The following is a 19,287-nucleotide window of genomic DNA, read 5'->3' as shown; positions in this document are numbered from 1 at the left end:
ATAAAACATATGCAATTAAAACGTAAGGCTCTTTACATGAAACTTATCTTTAAGATTTTACTAGGTTATTGTGGGAAGTACATCCCTATCAAGTGGTGCATATTCGTTCAGTTCTTCTTGGCTCCATCCTACTGCCACATGGAAGAGAAGGGTCAGAGCTCAGCCAAGTGGGGTGGAGCAGACCAGTAACCATACTCCTTCAGAGGCTGAGTGGAGCAGATCATGAGTCTGAAATCAGTCCGGGATACATGGATGGACTGTCTCAAAGCCAAGAAAAAGAAAGGCAACCATCCCTATTTTCCAATGACCCACTATTATACAAACTCTGGAGCAAGGGTTGCACAAAAAGTAGAACTGGGCAGTGAAGAGAGGAGACTTAAATTGCTGTCCTCCACTGATGGGAGGCTACAGTGCCATTGATTCATCTAGTTATTTTGAGCAATTCAGTAGTTCCTCTTGTCATATCCTCCCCATGTAGGATAGTGTTAGTGACAAATATTTACCATTATTGTTATGAGGATGGAATGAGTTGGTAAATGTAAGGGTGAAAGAATGCATAGCATAAAGTTTGATAGAAACATCAGTAGCTACAGACTGTCTGGTGTAGGTTATATATTATAAATATCATGCTATTTATACATTTCATTTAATACACACATGCATTCAAACCATGGTTTCTAAAGTATGCCTCTCAGACTGGCTGTACTGCTTTGAATCATTTACACGTATCCATGCATGGCTCCTTCACTGAGTCAGGGGATTTGAGAATGCTGGCATTGGGTCCCAGCAATCTGTATTTTTTTGTTGGTCAAGAGACTTGAATTCTAGGCCTGGGCACTGTCCCTGAGCTCTTCAACCCCAGGCTACCGCCCTATCCCTTGAGCCACAGCACCACTTCTCTAGCAATCTGTATTTTGAACCAGTGCTCAAGTGGCCCGATTGAAGCTCAGGGGTGAGAGGAAGATGAGGACAAGACAAAGATGAGGGGCATTAGTAGTAAGATGACTCCTGAGCTCTGATACAATTCTTTGATTTTCCAGAAAGGAGAGAGCAATGAAAAGATTAAAACCTAGTAATAATGAAGAAGGAAAGGAAGAGATGAACTATGGCAAAGAAGCTGCGTCCCCTTTGATGAGAGGGGCTGAGTTCTGGGCCTCAGAGCTGGGAGAATGAGAGCAAGACCTGGGGTCTGACAGATGTCAGCTCACTGGGCCTAGAATGGAACAAGTTCTCATCACTTCATTGTGGGCCAAAGACCTAAGGCCAAGGCAAGCACTGACCTCCCCACTTAGGATGGACTCTCCTGGTCCTACTCAGGATCATTCAAACGTCTTGCTACTTTCTGGGTATTTTACACAATTATTACCTGTGGTAACAATTACCATATAATTGCATGCACGTTTAAGTGAGCTCTCTTTTCAGGATCTCAAGTGAACAATAAACAACACACTTTACTAGAAGCCAAGGGAGAAACCTAGCCATGGAAAGTACAATATTCTGTCCACCACAGTCACACTTTCAGTTATGTAGGATATGGTTCTGGTGTACTATTCATCCTTCTAAGGTCCAAACTGATTTATTTCCAAAATCAAAAGGAAGGCCAAGAACTTACTCTCTAAACACTTCTACAACTGCAAGTTGATTTAACAAGATGTGATCACATCAAAGCCATTAAGAAATTGACTTTCCTTCATAAATTTGATAAGTATCATTAAGAGATTTCTGGGGCAAACGCATGCAGAAAAGTTTGCAAATACACGAGAAGTTGCTGTCTGTCTTGCCCGCTTTTCTGACATTCCACTAAAGCAAAAGTTTGTTAGTCATCCATCATCATTTCTGCTACCACACTTTTGTCTTCCCAGTTAGCCATGGCATGTGCTTTTCCATGGGAGGAGACATATTTCATCTGAGTTCTAGTATTGGAAAGGAAAAGTTAGCTCCTATAGTATTTGACTCAAGAAAAAAAGCTATCAGACAGCTCAAGCACTACCAGATCACTCTTACCTTTCCTTTAGCCTCCTGACAGCTAGAAGGAAAAAAGAAAATACAGCCAATGTCATACATTGCACTTTTATACTGATTTACTCTCCTGACTTAAGGAACCCAAAGCTCTCTTGCATTTTCCATCATCCATCCACACACGGAGCGCAGAACTGTACTGCATGCTGCACATGTGATATTTACAAGACAGATCCTGCTGCATGGGTGATGCTCTTGAGAACACAAAAGTTTATTGTGCAGATGAGCCGGAAAACAAGGAATCAAAGCTTGGTGTGAGAAATCGAATACTATCAGGCAGAACAGAGCAAAATCCCCCAACTGTAGTGAGAGTAAAGAAGTAAGCATATTTCTGTCAGTCAGGTCCAGCGAATTCAGATTAACAAGAGAGATGTTGATGCTTCTCACGACATTAGCCTTGCAGGACACGGAGAAGAGAAAACAAGCTGACATGAAGGATTAGAGGACTGAAAACAGGAAGCTTTGGTAAAGATATAGTGGCTTGGGACAGCAGGAGAAATTCAATAACCACGGCCAGGTGTGGCAATGACTGGGACCACGGAAAGACAGGTGGCAAGTGCAACTGAAGAGAAAACCCAAGGCCACCCTCACAGTGCTGCATCACAGGCCATGGAGTTCACCTGTCGGTGAGTGGCTTCTAAACCCCTTTGAAATATGTTCACTGAAGGAGCAATTTGGGAAATTACAGGCTTCATGGTTAAACTTAGGGATGTATGATCTTTGTTAAAGTTTTCCAAACATCATGCCTGAATGACTGACCCTGCAAACGACAGCGCAGACTGGGGGACCTGTTGTAAAGGATTATGCTTGATTACTGTCCTCTGCCTTGACTTTTGGCTACGACGTGTCACTGGCCTCCTTCTAGACTCTGAACAGTGCTCCCTCAAACCCAAAGATCTCAGGCAGAGGAAGGTTTGAGGTACTGATTCTCCTTCTCTCCTCCTGTTTGGCTTTTAGTCTGCGAACACCAGGATTCTTGGTTGGCTCTGCAAAGAGGTTTATCTACAAAGATTGGGACTTGGCAAACGTCACGGCAGCTCTGTGTGTGTGTGTGTGTGTGTGTGTGTGTGTGTGTGTGTGTGTGAGAGTGTGTGTGTGTGTATGCGGGCGTGCATGGCTAGAGAAGTCCACCAATGTATAGGAAATCCAATAGGCTGCATTTGGAAAATACTGACCCTATTATTAGAAATGACAGTTACCCTGTGAATATGGCCAGAATTCAAATATAAGTACAGCAACACAAGCAGAGGTGAGAGTTCTTTGTGATGTGAGACACGAATTGTAGCTTCTTCACCAGAGCTGGACCCATGGTCCTCGAGCAGAGGAGAGGTAACAATCTTGTTTCCTTGTGGAAACAGCGAATGTGATGCATTTTATCACTACAAACAACCCAGGCTCTGAAGCTTCAATGTTACTATTTGAAAGGGCCACTCTTTCCTGAGACTGAAAGATTTTTAAATGAAGAAAGGGACAAAAACAACTTGCAGAGCTTACTCCTCATTTTCCAGTGTGGAACTTCAGAGTGGAGCAGCTCTCAGCGCTTCAGTGACCGGAACTGTGGTAAAACCAGAGCACATTCTGCAGCTTCAGTGCTTCTTAATGCTGTGATGGTGAGATAAGCATGATAGGTTTATTTTCTTTTATGTTTTGTGGAGTTTCTTGCATCTTTTCTCAAGTAAGTTTGCTTTTATCTATGTTTCTTTCATCTTGTTTTTATAACATCTTACATCAAAAAGGAGCCTAAAATATTCCTGCTGGAGCTATGGTATTTAGAACAGATTAAAAAAATCTTATATCTGTGCTATGAGAACAATTCTGGAATTATTTACCTTTACACTTTGTTATTTAACATGAGAGCTATTTCTGATTATACAGCAGTAATTCACTCTTTCCTTATCCCATTGTTATTCCTCAACTAATGACATGATGTACAGTGAACCCTTAATCTTTGCAATGCACAGGGGAGTGTTTATTATTCTTTGCTACAGCAAAGCAAACACACAAAACATATCCACTTAGACAAAATATGTTTTCAGACAAAATATATCCATATCCCTTCAAGTGTCCTGCTTATATCAGTTCAATTTAGGATATTTCTACTTTTGTGCTGTGAGAACGATAAGCATACTACCGTGTCTCTTAGGGTACCATCAAGCACCAGCCCACCTCTGAGAGCCCCCGAACCCCAGCTGGCCTCACTCCACCATGCACAGAAGTGGTCTGTAGGACATATGGAATAAATGCCATTTGGATATGAGATTTGTTTCTTCATTTGTATTTGGGAGTGTAAGGGGGGGCAGAAAAGCTGGAACCAGGCAGAACAACAACAACAATAACATCCAGAGACACTTAATAGACAATATGTGGGAAAAGAACTACACATTTTGTGGGGGGAGGGGCAAGAAGAGAACAAAGGAAGAGAAGTCATGGTTCCAAAAGAATTGTACTCATTACCTGATTCATGTAACTCTATCCCCTCGGTTTATCAACTCTATGATAACAATACAATTTTTGTAAAAAAAAATTTAAGTTACAATGTGGTGGGAGAATTGTGTAAAGACCAAGGAGCGGATGATGAAGCTGGAGTTTGCACAGTGATTGAGTTTGGTCAGCTGCATCAGAGCAGCGACTTGGGGGCCACAGGCTTCTCTGTTTATTAGGACATGGTGAGTGCGTGGAGACTCACAGCTTAGCTCCCTCCACTCTGGTCTCCATGCTTAGTGGTCTTCAAGAGCACTGTTTGGTTTGCTGAGTCTGAAGCCAAGATTCTGTCCAACACACTGCTTCCTCCCCTCCCATCCCCTCTCCTCCCCTCTCCTCCGCTCCCCTGCTGCAGTGTCACTAATAATTAGGTGATTGTTTATCTCAGGACCTGAAACTGACCAGTCATCAGCTTTCAGAGCCAGCAGAGTAAGTTGCACATACCTGACCCACTTCTGCTCCCCTGGGTCACCAAAGAGCATTCCTGAAATCTGACTGCTTCTCTGTCATTTCATGGACGCCTGTAGGTATCACCACACCAAGCCATCAAGTCAATGCATCTCCACCCTCTGTGCTTACATCAGCTTTAAATTCACCACAGAAAGACCCTTTTAACAATGTAAGGACTATTTGAAATAGGATAGGGAAGAGGGGAAAACAAGATGAGGGGCAGGGTCGGGGGAGGGAAATGGGGACCAAGACATGAGAAAGGGTATCAATGTATGTAAAGTGATGCACCTTCTATCTGGCGAATATAATGTAACCCTTCTATTAATTACAATAAAAATATATGGAAAATGTAAGGACTAAACTGTCGGGTTTCTGAGCAATCAGGACAAAATGACTTTTCCGATTTGGGAAGCGGGTGGCAGAGCTCCTGAAAACATAGCTCACGCTCTCTCTCTGTAATATCCACTTACATCCGCTGCTCTTAGAATAGACAATGTTTAATTTTGTCTTCTGCACAGTTATGTCCATATAGTAACAGGTAGGTTTCTTGGTATGCACAAGTGTTGATACACGGAAAATACAGTTAATATTGCAAACCTGTCTGAATGAGCTGGTATATAGACATTGTCTTTGAACTTCCTTCTCTGTTTAGAATGCCCATTAAATTGATCCATCTCCCCATGCTGGGAAGTAGTTAATCCTGCGTGGTTTTGTCCAGGAATCCTTGCGTTCCCACCACCATCCATTCTCCTCCAGCTGCAGCTTTCATGCCCAGCCCTTTTGCTTCACTCCCACATCTTCCCAGGACCAAGACAAGTTTTTGAAAGTTTAGCTCTTATAAAATACAGACCTGGGGCCGGGAGTTTGGCCTAGTGGTAGAGTGCTTGCCTAGCATGCATGAAGACGGGGATTCGATTCCGCGGTAACACATACGTAGAAAAAAGCCAGAAGAGGTGCTGAGGCTCAAGTGGTAGAGCTCTAGCCTTGAGAAAGTCCAAGGACAGTGCTCAGGCCCTGAGTTCAAGCCCAAGACTGGCAAAAAATAAATAAATAAAACAGACCTGTTTTTCACTATAATTCAAAATATATCCGTTTATTTTCCTCATAATTGTTTGAACTTGTAATTCTCCCATCTGTGAGATTTACCTGGCTAGTCAGTCCAGAATCTGAATCACACTGATGCTAAGTTAGAATACAACACAAATTAACATCTAACTAGACTCTGGTGGCTTGCACCTGTTAAACTACCAGGTGAAGGATGTTATGAGACAAAAGATCATGGTTTGAGGCTTATCCAGAGTAGTTCATTTTGACTTCATCTCAAAGTAACCAGTGAAAAGCTAGAAGGCATAGCTCAGATGATAGAGCACCAGTCTAGAAAACAAAGCAAGTATGAAGACCTCAGTTCTGTCAAAAATATTTAAACAGTGTATATGTACCAAGTAATGTATATGTGTAGTCATATATTAAAGAAGAATGTTATTTATACCTCACATTGAAGTTTCTATATATTATTTATTTCATATACAAAATCTTACAGTAGAAGTGTATAAATAATTCATGATACACATCGACAGAAGTGCATAAATTCAGGTTTACATTTATTTCTCTTCTGAAGATGATCAATGATAAGCAGAAAGCTTGGGCAAAAGTAAAGTGGTTAAACTTTTGTGATTTTTAATATCTAGGGTTTTCAAGCAAGTGCCTATCAAGTTATACTCTTGACTAGCTACACATCACTTAAATCTCTCTCCTTTTTTGCCAGCTACAAATAATTAAACATGAAGGAGTATTGTTTAATTTATCAGTATCCAAAGAGCCTCTAAAATTCAGAGTAATGGTTAGTTACTATGAACAGTTAGCCCATAGTAATGGTTCGTAAATGAGACTAGTTCATCTCAGTTGCAAAGTGATCATTTAAATTCATCATCAGAATTAAATTATTGGGTATATGGTATTAATATTTCTCTATATGAAACTTAATTTGCCTTTTAAGCCCCAAACTTGACTATTAAAAACACGGAAAGTAAATATTTTCTTGTCAGCACATTGAAGTTTGTGTGCTGTCAGAGTGTTTAAGAAAACCATCTAGCACAGATCAGGGTTCTTCATCGAATGCCACATGAGAGAAATCCTGTGAATGAAAGCAATGTGGAAAGTTTTTTTCCATATGTTTTTCATTGTAATTAATACAAGGGTTACATTATATTTGCCCAGTAGAAGGGGCAATAATTCACATACATTGATACCCTTTCTCACGTCTTGGTTTCCATTTCCCTGCCCCCACCCCACCCCTAATCTTGTTTATCCCCCCTTCCCTATCAAATTTCAAATAACCAAATACACATATATCAATGTGGAAAGTTTTTCAAGAGGTCATACCTCAGAAATCACACAGGAGAGAAATTGTACGAACGGAACAACTATAGAATGTGCTTTACCAATAAGTCATGGCTACACATTTATAGAACACATAGTAGAGAGAAACCTCATTAATATTACAAATGTGGAAACGCTTTCATCTGGATGGCACATGTCAGTGTTTATCAGAGAAATGACTGACAGGGAAGAAAGGAAAAGTAGTGAATAGAACAAATGTTCAATGACTTTTAATCAGAAGCCAGTAGTCATTGTATTTGAGAAAATACACAGGTGAGAAACGCAGTACAATAAATGTAGAAAAACATTTAGCCTGAAATCGTACCTCCCACAGGTTAAATTCAACCAAGATGTTATACGAAGATCTTCCTATTTCCTTTCTGCAAACTGTTTCCCCAAAATAAAGATAAGCACAAATAATCATGGGAATAACCAACAATAGAGCTTTAAATGCTAAAGAACTTAGATTTCTACTTGACAAAATGAAAAATAAAATCCTTTGATGGACCACAGAACAAACTGTAGGCCTATTGTCCCAGCTAGTAGTTTTCTAGTCAAGCACAATTAACCAGTAAAATCATGAGCTTGGAAACTGAATGTCTCTGTGTGTGTGAATGTGTGTGTGTGTGTGTGTGTGTGTGTGTGTGTGTGCATACGTGAGTATATGTGTTATTTAGTAGGTTTACATCCATCAAATTAGGTGTAACAGAAAAGATAACAAAAAGTAAGTAATCGTCTCTAAGAATTGAAATTACAGTAAAACTGAAAATAAGAACATGAAAAGAGTTTGACCGTCTTTTGTTCAGACAAACCATGTTGCAAATTAATTCCAAGCGGAAAAGCTAACATTTTACTGATAAGCCATATTTTTCCATTTAATAATTATCTTACAGTAAACAGTTGCAATTTACTAGGATGACTAATTCACTACACAGCTCTCCTAATAACACAGAAAGCATGGTTATTAAAAGGAGATAACAAGGGGTCTCACTAGAAGGAATAACTGGAGTATGATAGGGTATCTGACTTCCACATCAATTAACAGGTAAATCCTCACCTTCACCATCAACCATCTCTTGCAGGACAGGCCAAGATGAACATTTTCTGTGCCAATTACTAGAAAACAATATTAAGCTATAATGATGAATGCTCAATGAGAAGATCTCAAATTAATCAATTCCAAAACTTCATTATGTGTTTGCTTTGAGTTCAAACAATTGTTAAGCAAAGCATTTATCAGTGGAACAGGCAATTTGTATGTAAGGTAGGTAACTATATTAAGCATTCTATAATTTTTCTTGTATCTTTATTTTCATGGTGATGCTTGATGTGTACCCATAAATTTCACAGTGTCTAGAATTTTCTTACAAAATTCAAGCATCTATCTTGTTAAAATTAGTTATATAAAGAAATATTGTCTTGGGTCGAGCTTAGTGGTCCATGTTCACAAAGCTAGTTGTTTGAGAGGCAGAGATTGGTGGACCATGGTCTGATTCTAGCCTGAGGAAAAAAGCACATGATGACATCTGAAAAAAAGAATTAAAACAAACTTGGACAATGGCATAGAACAAGTGGCAGAACATGAAGAGCCACTTTTGTTTTTGTGCTAGTATAAATCAATCTCTAAATGATTGGTAAAATTAAGATTGTTCTGGAAATGGGGGAAGAATACAGACTATTGTTTAAATATAGAGTTACAAGAGGGAAACAAAGCTAAAAGACTCATTAAATGTTTTCTGAGTTGCTGAGTTGGGGTTTCATTTTTCACTTACTTAGAACTATCCTAAAGTTCAAGAACATGCAGTCTTCATGCCCCAACATGCTAAAAAACACAGGAGAAGACGGAAAGGCTAAGTAAAGGTTCCATGAAGTCTGAGTGCTGACTTCCTTCTGGCACTCTCTTGGGAAATCATTGATAAGGCAACACTTTTCTTGGGAAGTTAGGACTAGCCTCTGTGAGAAGAGCGATCTGGAGAGAGATTGAAGAAGGGGTTCTGCTGAGGAGAAAGTGGGGTATCACCACACTGGAATGACAGTCTGAGGTGAAAAGGAACTATACATGTGTATTTTAAATCCATGAAAATTAGAGCCAAGAGAGTGGGTGGAAATCAGAGGAAGCAATGAAATTACACTGATTCCCAACATTTGGCTTTGACCCATTAGCTGAGATGGGAGGGCAGCCAGTGGGAGAATTTATAAGGAGACCAAACCTACGTTCAGTTTGTAACTGGATGGACATGTTAAGTGGCATATTTGATTTGCAAGTAGAGAGTTTGAAGAGTCAATGTGGATCAAGAGAAAAATAAAACAGGAAAGTGAAAACCTGTACCTAGCTGAAGGTCAAAAGTAATGCTGGATGAAAGATATTCATTTCATAGCCATTAATATTTAGATAATTGAAGTCATAGATGGATTCAGTAACGGAGAACCACAGAGCATGGCATATATAGAAAAGTATGTAATAATTAGCTAAATTTGGGGGTCTGGGAGTGAGTTCATGGGAAAACCCAAGGGGCAGGCCCAATAAACAAAAAATTAAAATTATACCTTTAAAGTTTTCCAAACTTATTAATGTTCTGTGCATATTGTTCTGACATGCTTTTTATCACAGAGAGAAATGACAAAAGCGCATGTTAACTTATATTCTAGTGCAGTTTTATCATTAAAAATCATATTAAAATGTCTTCAAAATAACATAAAATTGATCATATTGAGTTGTAAATCCAGGAATTTTACTGGCTATACTAAATAGCATAACTGTCATTGTAATTAAATTTTGAACCATTTTTGTTAATAAATAAGATCACTCATATCTACATAGAGGTAATTTGTCTTTCTATAATGACCAATGCAACAATACACTGAGGAGATACCACAATTTATTGTCTTCAGCCTAAACAGAGTCAGGTAGATCATTTTCTCCAGAGTAAAGTCTTAATAAGCATCAATGTGCTGAGTCACTGAAGATAGTATTCCTGTGCTTGTCTATTATCTGATATTTGCATAAATACTCATACAGATGCAATAGTTAGGAATTCACAGGTTTCCGCTTTTATCCAATTTCTTTTCTCGCAATATAATTAATACTATTCAGGAGATGCCTTAATTTTGTTTTGTCTGTGGGCTGATCTGATACCTAATTATTAAGGGTGTTACTCTTCTTTTCATAAAGTTTTGTTGTTATTACTAAGTTGTTGTACATCGGTGTTGGAATTTCATGAGTCGGGTAGGTAGTCCGTACGTCTCTCTTTATTTTATGTCCGACCTTCCTTGCTTTCTCCACTTTCCTCCTCCAGTAATGCTTTTATTCTTGATATAACTATAGGCAACACTGTTTTAATTATTATTGTTGCTAAGAAATGTGATAAATTTTGTGATGAATAATAGAATTGCTTCTAAGTCTAAAAATCATGCTAAACATTTAAACTGTATAGGAGCCCCCATCAATTTTCATTGTTACAGATGTCATGCGCACTATTAACTTAAGGATTTGAAATGAACTTCCTCCCCACAGGGAATACTCAGAATTAAGACATTGACACAACCATGCCATGTAGAATAAAATACAGAAGGACACAACCTAACCATGCCATCTTTACTATAGCTGTCAGCTTCACAAACTGTTTCTATGGATGACAGTTATTTGATCCATTAAGACTATCTAGACTTTGCATTTCCTTACTCCTTATATTATACATTAAACAATTCTATTAATCATGTAAGAAACTCTTTGTTAATGAGTGATATTTTTGTTTTTTTGGTTTTTTGGGGTTTTTTTTTGCTAGTCCTGGGCTTGAGCTTAGGGCCTGAGCACTGTCCTTGGACTTTCTCAAGGCTAGACCTCTACCACTTGAGCCTCAGCACCACTTCCGGCTTTTTCTATATATGTGGTACCAAGGAATTGAACCTGGGTCTTTGTGCATGCAAGGCAAGCACTTTAACCACTAGGCCAAATTCCCAGCCCGATATTTTTGTTTTTAAAGAGTGATAACTCTTTCAACTTTTAGTTAAAATAGTAACTCTGACTCTGGTCTTCATCTAGTCCTTTGCATGGCACATGTCAACTGAATTTTCCATGTCATCTCTTCAATTATATAGGAAAAAACTTTTTGGTTCTCTTTTTTCAGGTAGGGTCAACAGGCCACTATGAGAGGAAGACTATTATATACCCCTGATGCCCCAAAATGACCTCCGTTGCTCAGGGGAGAATTAGGTACATAGAAGAGGATATGAGGAAACTCTACTATCTTTATTTAGTACATATAGTAAAGGCCGAATCAGAAGCTGAAACCAAAATCCAACTGAAGATGTAGTTAAGCTTCTTTCCAATTAAATGCTAACTTACTCTGATGTGGTAAGCATATGCCAGTAGAAAGACTGTGTGGAGAGAGGTTTCCCTAAAGCTTGGAGTAGATCCCAAAGCATGTCTAGATTTTGGAACAATGACCATTTTAGCCACCCACAGCTACTGTCTAGACGCTGAAGGTTGTGAAACAACATGACATAATGACATCTCACAAAGAACACAGGCAGGAGAGAGCTGCCATTTTGAGTTTTTCACTTCCATTTTCTGTGAGGGGAGTGGAGACTGTGTCTCCGTATTTTCCCTCTTATTCACTAGCTTAAAGGAGTTATACTAAAATAAATTCATACTAAAAGCCTAAAAACTTGCATAACTAATGTGAATATAGGCACGTGTATTTGGTCACTTTGCATAGGCAAGACATCCTTCCAGCACTGCTACTTATTTGTGATGCTTAATATAATTCTATTTAGATGTCAAAGGCTGTATAAAACACTAGGAATGTACACATGAGAGATGGTTTTTTTTCTTAATTCATTAAGCTGTATATTTCTGAGATCCATTTTCTCACTTGGACTGCATAGGATTCATCCTATGAAAATAATGTGGTTGTTAAATTGCTCAAACATACTTATATATTTATCAAAGTTCATCTGTATAGTTGTCACTTTATAAATATCTATCCTTGAAACTCTTTATATTGCCCAATTGTCGAGTTTCGAAATTCTCATTGTTATGTAGTCTTTTCCAGACATTTCTACTAATTTTTTTACAGACTAAATGGAAGAAGTAATTTCAGCACACACATAGTGAAAAGTAATCAGGAAGGATTTGCACTGCTTTTGGGGGGATAGGAAGAGATGCCCATGTGTTATAATGATCATATACTATAAACACAAATACTTAAAATAATTGAAAAAGAAGTTTGTTGAGATTCCCTTGAAAATAGGCCAGATGAGGAAGAATGTTCTGATGGGCTGTTGATTATCCACAAAAAAGAATCGGATAGCCTAAATTAAATCCACAAATGCATATGATGTCAAAATGAACCCTCCCTGTACAATTAATTAATTAATTAATTAATTAATGCGTGAAAACTGACTGACAAGAACCTCAAGGTGGAAATAAATTCTTGATATACACATTAGCTAGTTTTGCTCGTATGCTATAAGGAATTTATCACCAGAGAAAAAGAAAGACTCCATTTTTAGTGTATGGGTTACAAATTAATAAGTCATTTTGGTAAAACAATAAATGAATGAATAGGGAGGTCTGTCAAGGGGGATTCTTAAGTTACGATATTTATTTTTTATTCACAATAGCAGAAAGAAGTGTTTGTATTCCGCCTCCTTAAACTTCTGCTTTCACAGAAATAGTTTTTTACATTCCATCATGATCGTGAAATTCCTCTCCTCTCACCAGAGCCACATTTGCAAATGATTTTATTGTGCTAGTCCTGATTGGACCACAGCTTTCTGCTCTCAAAATAATCAGCCTCTCCTTTTATCTCAGAAAGCTTATCGTGGTGGCCTGCAATTTCTTCAGTCTTTTTCAGTGGAATGAGAAAGAGCACACAGCTATACATGTGAAATAAAATGCTTCACCCCTTTGTTCCTACCTTCGCAAAAATCACCTTTAGGAATTTTCTCTCAGCAATAGAAAATAGCTTAAAAATGTCCAGAAAACCTCTGGCCCATCTTTCTTAAATAGTTTAACTTTTTTTTCTGTTTCTGAACCATAGACAGAATAACTTAGAAGTGACTACATGACCTATAGGGTTAGACTGGAAAAGGTGATATAGATTTGCCTGATCTGCTGTGTTTTGGAACATACCATTTCATAGGGCTGCAACTCCAAGGAACACATCCAGGCATTCTGGTGCCCTTTGTGTGAGATCACAAGACTAGAGGAAAGACCACAGATCTCCATGATTCCCAGCAAGGAATCTGTCTGAATCAACTCGCCATTAACAGTGAACTCAATGAATGAATCTTCTGTTCCCATGCAACTGAAGGCTAGGGGAGATGAAGGAGAAAAATCAGCCTTTCTATGTCTAATGAACAGAAGAAATGATGGTTATCTGTCACCATCTTTCTGGTCTTTTGTTTCATTGCTACTGGAACACAGTAGAGTAACAGAAGCCACACTACTCTGTTTTAGTGAAAGCTCTCAAATCCGTTGTCTTGGAATAGAGCCAAGTTTTCATCTAATGCAGTCCTAATTTGCCGCATACCAGGCACTGCCAAATTATTATGGTGATATCTGCACCCTTTAAGAATAAATACTATTACTTGATATCTTTGAAGGGCTCAGCATTTACTTGCTAACACTATCCCAGATCTGTACCTTATTCAATTATTTTCAGTTAATGCTTGCTAAGATCAAAGTTTTCATGGTTTAAACAACTTTTTCCATGCAGAAGGGAAAACCGATCAATACTTTTGGAATCATTTTGACACTTTGTGTTTGCTATTGAGAAGTCTAAAAATGATATAACAAAATGTTCACAACTTGTACAAGTTTATTTTTTTTAAGATTGTCTTGGTTAATATTTGCTGAGTAAAAATATCTTGGCTGTAAATAACAGATGTTTAAAGTTCCTATGTGGGAACTCAAACCACAGGTAAAAATGTATCATTACAGTTGCATTCTTAGCATCACTGATGAGAAGCTTGAGCTGTTCTTTGCGTATTTTATGGCATGGTACTCTGTTCTAAAGTGGGTTTCATAGACTAGTTCTTTTCCACTCGTTTCCCATTGACAGCCACAAAACAACTGAAAATTTTCAATCATCACCACTATGAGATTGTTCTTCAGAGAGAGAGCCTTGATGAGCAAAATGGATGCGTTTCATCTTGTTATCCTTTGTTCTCACCACTCAGCTTCTCTACCCCAAAGTGCCTCCACAATACCATAATGGATAGGGCACCAAGAGACTCTGCCAGCATAGGAGTCTTCAGAGGAAGGGACGCTTTAGGACAGAATGAGCCTCCAGTAATTAACATTTTCACTATACTTAATACAAAATAAATTACACATAACTAACTTAAATAGTCAAAGAAGTAATTTTTCTTTTTGGCCACATGTGTCTGATTAACAATTTTATACAGTTGGGTAGTCATTTCATATGATTTTCCCCCCAGTAATTCTGCTGAGATACCAGGACTTCTATTTGTACAAGGTTTATTTCTAACTTCTACATCGTACAGCTAATAAACATGAAAATTTCAGTCCTATACCAACAATTGCTTTAAAATACTACTCAAATATTCCCCATCATTTTTCAAATGCTTATTTCAGAGTTTCATAAAAGATACTGTGAGAATAACCCTTGAAGAGATTTCAAAAACCTGAGAAAAGATCTTGTTTTCCATGCATGAGATATAAGTTCAATTTCTGCTCTTAAACTTGTCTCTAGTTTACATTCTCCATATTATTTTATATCCCATAAACATCACCTTATTAAAAAGTTTATTAAATGTATTATAACAACAGTTTCTCTTTATTCCTAACTTAAAGATCTTTCATAGGACGCGCGTACATTAGGAAAGAATAATATCCACACGTGTCATACGCATCAAGTGAAAACTGTGTAGGAGTGAACAGAGACACCTATTTGTGTTTTATGTTTTGTGTGTGGATGTGACAAGCGCTGGATAACTAGATTTTTTTACATGAAATGGAGTTGTACCTAGGGTGGTTCTGATGAGCTTTGTTGAATTTCCAAATCTATAGAGTTGAAGAATGATGTACATGTTTTTCTTAAAAGAACTTGTTATTCTTTATATATTCTAACAAAAAATAAGCCTCTAGAAGAGAGAGTAAATACCACTTATTTTTTCCAAATAGGATCAAAATAATGAATTAATTTGAGCTCCTGTTTATACTCAAATTGTGCTCAGTTCAAGCCAAGGAACTCATCACAAACTATTACAAAAGCAGCCTTGATCTTGACCCCATTTTAGTTCAGTCTTGATACAATTTTTTTTTATCATCAATGACACTGTCTGAGCAATTTTTATTGGAAGACATTATTTTTTTACTCCACGAAACAGGCATTTTCACATTACCTGTTAGAACTATGGTTTCTTTTTCAAAATGTCTGCTTTACAAAAGGAGATGCTTCTAAGTGTGTATGCAGGTGTGTGCAGGTGTGTATGTGTGTGCACAAGAGCATTTGTGCTGTAATAATGTAACATTCTGTGGTATACAACTTTGAACATTCAATCCTTTGTATTCCAAAACTGCTGAGAAAAGTTTAAGGCAGAGGGTTCTTTAAAGTATGTCAGAGCAGATAGAATTACTAGATAGAAAAATGTATGCTTTCTCTGCAACTCAAAATTAGAACCACGGAATATAAAGGTCAGATAACTTTAATTACTAGGAAAAAGTTGTTCTCACAGCCCTGGATCGATAGGCCGTGAGCCAGGAACACAAGTGCTGTGAGGAAGGAGGGAGTGACAGCCAAAAAACGTGATGCAAATATTAGAATACAAGTAAATATTACCTCGGTTCCTTTTTGTGCTTTCAATAGCTGCTTTTGAGATAAGTCCTTTGAATGACCCATTATTTACAGTTGTTATGCTTTAAAAATGCAAAATTGGGGGGTACTGGAAATGTTTCAATGAATTGCTTACTTGGACTGTGGTAAACATCCCTCAGCAAATTATGGTTCCTAAAATGACTTGCATGCACCATTTGTCATTGTTTAGTCACTCTCAATAATAGATGGAGATGTCTCCCACCACCTTTTTCCTCTGAGGAACTTTTGTTCTTAAGTAAGACATAAAGGGAAGAAAAATACTAGATAGAAGGAAGATATCTCATCTTACTCTTGATCATTTATGCTTTTTTATGTTTGTAGAATGGAATTGCCAATGATAGAGAATCCCATGTGATTCCCAAAATGAGTCTGGAGTGCATAGATTCTGTACCAGTTGCTACCATAGTCAGACAGAGTTAATTAGCATTATCAACTCTGCACTTTTGCAGTTGTTTGTGTGCTTGTTTTTGAGGCAGGAAATGTGGTGTGGTCCAGGCTGACCCGCCCTTTATAATCCTCCTGCCTCTGCCACCTGACTGCCTCCTGTTATACAACATGGCCTGCCACACGAGGTGTCATGTCTGTGTATTTTAAGGACTCTGGAAATGATACAATTACATGCTTTTTAAATTAAAGAAATATTTAGAATTGAGACTGCCCAGTTCACATGAAAGTCCTTACTAGGTAATCTCAGACAAATACACATATATTACAATACATAAAACCTGGAGAAAAATCCCAAAATGGTGCCTAGAATCACTATATTGATTTCCATGTCTTTTACAGAGTCCTGCTAGAATTAGAGTTTTAGTCATGAAGCACTCTTTTTAAAAGAAAGGAAAATAGGCCCTATTTTTCTACTCTAAACATAACATAACTACTGGTTTAAGCATTTTTAATATTCAACTTACCACAAATCACTGATTCTATTATCTTGCTTCTAAATGTCTATTTTGATAACAATAACTACATTTTATGGCATGTAATGTAAATATTGAAGCCAAGCACAAGTTCAAATGAGCAAAAGATTGCATTGCAGATTCTTCATAAAAAGGGGTGTTCAAAGTTAGAAACATTTCTTACACTAAATAAATACAATAAATTATGTGGACATTCAATTTGATGATCTCTCAAAATAGTCATAATAAATCACTCTTCTAAAGAAAAATGAAATGTTTGGAGAAATCCGGTGTTAGTTTCCAGAGATCAACCATTTTTTTATCAATATTGACCAGAACTTTTCTAAATTTAAGTTCTTTCCTTACTTAAGATATAAAGTAAAATGAAGGATATTTATCTATAGGTCATTTATATTGCTACCCATTATTCTGCTCTACACACACTGAATCTCCTATATGTGATTAAGTTGAATCTTTCCAAACATAATTAGTTTTCTATCAATGTTTTACCACTTTGAGTTTCATTATGTTTTAAGGTTCCTCCAGAATTGGGGAAAGAAAGCATTAGATTATTTTTGTCATTTAAGACTGAGATGGCTGCATAGCTTATTTCAGTAATGGCATGTTATTTTAGATATTTACTTTTAATCAACAAAAAAATAACCCAAAGTATGTGTCTTTCTTGCCTTTGTATAATTGTTATAATTGTTCTTTAAAATTAAAGATTTTAACAGGGAGAATGCCATAAATAGAGGAATATTTGTAGCTTTAAAAAATGAAGAGCACACAATTCAAAAACAACAAAGAGCACCTTTATCGCACTTCCTGCGTCAAGAAGCGAAATAAAAACTCTGCCTCCAATGGATGCATCTGTAGTGAACACAGCCCTTTAACTGAAGTTGCTTTCGCTCCTTTACAGAATCAATTCTTCCCTTTTTCTTCTAATTGTATCTTTATAATTCGAGGGGAATGTTTTTGTCAGTATTGGGCATTGAACTCAGGGTCTGTGGAGCTATTTCCCAGCGAGGGTCTCACTGTTCCCTCGTGCCTGGGCTAAGCTAGACCCCGATCCTCTTACGTGCGCCTCTTGTGTCCCTGGAAAAGGACGGGCATACAATGGGCCCAGCCCTTTAGCTGGGATAACAGGTGTGTGCCATGGCATCAAGCTTCAGACATGGAGACTCCCCATAGACAGACCTCGGGTTTCACAAATAGACATAAGGCTAATTTTTATTAGTGTCCATTCCTGACCACACCTTATCTCTGTTTTGAGTTTTACATAAATATGAATGAAACCATATATTATTCCGAGTATTTCCTCTGTCCAGTGTTCTACGGGATTCTTTTTCCTGATGCATGCAGCTACCCTTTTTTTCATTGATTTTACTCTACATCCTCCCAGCACATGACAGGGCACTACGTATGTGACCTACTGCACCTGACACTTGATTTGCTCCCAGGTTGACTCTTCCAGAAGTAACGGCCCACAGAGCATTCGAGGCATGCTCATCACACCACACACACACGTATTTCCCCTGGTTACACATGAAGAAGGCAAACCACCGGGACACAGCTATAGTTGGCACTTCTGCACCTGTGGAAAGAGAGTCGCCACTACAGCAGATGGCATCTTGCTAGCTCTGGTGTGGGTCAGTGGTATCCATACTAATGTCTGCAAGCTGCTTTCTCAGGCCAGGGGCTATTTTGATTTTTTTTTTTGGAGCAACTAAGGCCACTGATTTTCTAAATTAAAAGGTTAGGAGATGATGCCTTGTTAATTCTATTCTGTGTAGCTTTCGAAGCTACTTGTGTAATTGTTCTTCATAAACTTAAAAATATAAAGGTTAACAGTGATGTATAATGTTTTAGAGGGTCTCAAAGACTACCACCTCTTTTGTTGTGAATCTAAAGAAAAGGCAAAGAGCAGAACAAGCCTGGAAAGATCATCCGGCTTGGCCAGATGGAGAGGAGTTTCTCTAGGAGAGAGAGGAGGGAGGAAAGGGGAAAACCAGGCATAATTTTACAATGTCAGGAACTCTATCAGCCACAGAGTGATTAAACAGGTAGAGAAAGCTCTGGGTTCTCTGCCAGATGTTCTTATCTTCTTCCCGTGCTTGCAACTCCTTTTTCTTTTTAAGTCTAAGCACCAAAAAAAGATATCATTATTCCAGAGCTGCTACAATCAAAATTACCAATTAAAAGGCGCCTTGGTG

The sequence above is a fragment of the Megascapheus bottae genome, chromosome 19 (genome assembly GCF_031878675.1).
Source record: "Megascapheus bottae isolate mThoBot1 chromosome 19, mThoBot2.hap1, whole genome shotgun sequence".
Lineage (NCBI taxonomy): Eukaryota > Metazoa > Chordata > Mammalia > Rodentia > Geomyidae > Megascapheus > Megascapheus bottae.
The sequence above is the reverse complement of the archived record's forward strand: the minus strand, read 5'-3'. Positions refer to the sequence as shown.